The sequence below is a fragment of the Crocodylus porosus genome, unplaced genomic scaffold (genome assembly GCF_001723895.1).
Source record: "Crocodylus porosus isolate Cpor-Errol unplaced genomic scaffold, CroPor_comp1, whole genome shotgun sequence".
In the NCBI taxonomy this organism is placed as follows: domain Eukaryota; kingdom Metazoa; phylum Chordata; order Crocodylia; family Crocodylidae; genus Crocodylus; species Crocodylus porosus.
This window is the reverse complement of record NW_017728910.1, coordinates 22,462,971-22,465,204: the sequence shown is the minus strand read 5'-3', so window position 1 is coordinate 22,465,204 and position 2,234 is coordinate 22,462,971.

The following is a 2,234-nucleotide window of genomic DNA, read 5'->3' as shown; positions in this document are numbered from 1 at the left end:
TCCCTGGGCTCTCCCTCCCCGCCCCGCTGGGGCTTTGGCAAGTCCTGGTGGGGCCCTGCCTCCCCGGCCGGGGGTGCCCCAAGCCTTGGCTCTGGCCTTGTCCCCGGCTGGGAGCCACGGCCACGGCCACAGCCCCCTGGAGCGTCTGCTTGGTCCCCTGGGCAGCGCTTGGGCCTGATCCTGCCTGGCCCCGAGCTCCCTGGAGGGTGCAGAGTGCTGCAGGTGGGTGGTCCCTTGCTGCGCCTGGCTGTGTCCTGCCTCGTGGGCCCGGTCCTGCCCCCGTGGGGCCGATGCCATGCTGCGTGCCCATGCCAGCCCCATGCTTTGGTTACTTAGAAATGGCAAGCATGTGGGCTTGGTCGGATCCTTTCCTTCTCCCCCCGGACCTTTATTTGCTTCCCAGGCACCTTTCAGGCTCCTGCCAACCTGGTGCCCCCCGTGGGGCTGGTCTGGGCCCTGGCGGCTCCCCCTGTGCAGCCCCAAGCGTGCTGGGGTCTCCGGCAGGGGTGCAGGGGCAGCCGCTTCTGCTCCCCTCCCTGGCGCTTCCCCTATCCCATTGATTTGCACTCCCCCCCAATGCTCCCTGCCAAGCCCAGAGCGCCGTCCATGGAGCTCTGGCCCTCGTGTCTCCTTCACATTAGCGCCAGACCACTGGCACGGCCCTCCCAGGGCTATTAGCTCCACTTAGCCGAGCCCCAGCCCGGCTTCCCCTGGCACAGTGCCACGCTCCTCACCCCGCCACCTGGGGACAGGGCCGAACAGGAGGAAGGAGCATGGCCTGTGCAGGGTTTTGGCCTCCAGGGAGGGAGCAGCTTGGGCCAGGGCTGAGTTGGGCTGTGGGGCTGGCTGGGAGGAGGCTGCTGTTGAAGGGGTCTCCTCCTCCTCTAGGCAGGCCCCTCACCCACAAATCACAGCCCAGCCCCTTCTTGCTTAGCACCTGCCCATGCCAGGCTTAGGCCTCGTTAGGACACCTGAACCCCAGCCCGGGTCCATCCCACCCTCGGGGGCCTAGGCACAGCCGGCCCTGGCAGCAGGGGCAGTGGCGTGTGCCCAACTCCACATCCAGGTAGAGCTAGGAAAGGGTCGAGCCGCACAGTGTCCCCAGCCCCAGTGCCGGGGAGGTGGCAGCCATGGCCAGCACATACCGTGGGGCAGTGGGCACCTGGCACGGCAGAGGGATAGGGAGCTGCTGCCCGGGGGAGAGGGGGGCTGGGTGGGTGTGGTGAGGCTGTGGGGGCTGTACCCCGTGGGGGGGATCCTGAGCGGGGTTTGGTGTGTTCCACGCACGGGTGCCCATGCAGGTCTTTGGGCTCATCTAGGTGTGTGTTTGGGGCCCGGGGGGAAGATCCTGGGGCAAAGGCCCATCTCCCCCCTCCTCCCACAGCCCATATTTGCATCGGGTGCCCAATGCACCATAGGGCCCTCTCCTCCCCCAGCACTGGGGCAGATCCCAGGGGCAGCCCTCCCCCCTGCACTGGGATGAGTCCCACGGTTGCTGATGCCCTGGGGAGGAGCATTGGACCTGGCCCTGGCACTGCGCAGGTGGCGCTGCCTGCCCCAGCATGAGCAGGCCTGGCTGGTGCGGAGGTGGTGCTGCCCGGTGGTGCCAGGCTCTGGCATGCGCGTGGCTCAGTGGGAACATGACGTCCCTGCATTGGAACGGGCTGGAGCCAGCCTTGCTTCCTTGGACGGGAGCCTGCCTGCAGGATGCCCAGGCCAGCCCCCTCCTCTTCCTCATGGCCTGCGTGCTCCGGGCTCGCTGCCACTCCCAGTTTAGGGGCAGTGGCTCCTGCCTACCCGACCTTCCCATGGCCGGCAGAGCTCAGCACCTCCCATCTGCTTGGCTTCCCCACCATCCCGGCACTGGCCCTGCTCCCTGCCCTGCCAGGAGAGCCACATGCCCCCTCCCCCACCCCCCCCAGCTCCCCAGACTGCTACACTAAGCATGTCCCCACCAGCAAAATGCAGACACTTCTGGGGTGGAACGTGGCAGCTGCCCAGCGGCTGCATGCGCCAGTGTGAGTTGGCTGGGGAAGTGGTGGGGTCCTTGCTGCCCATCATTTTCCAGACCATGGGAGAGGCTGCCCCCCCCCCGACGTGGCCTGCAAGTGCCAGGCGCGGCCCTGGATCGGTGCTGGTACAGAAGGACAAGCACCTGCGGTGAGTCACCAGCCCCCTCCCTGCAGGGCTGGCGGCTCTGTAGAGGCCTCCCCTCCGAGCATTGCTCAGCTCAG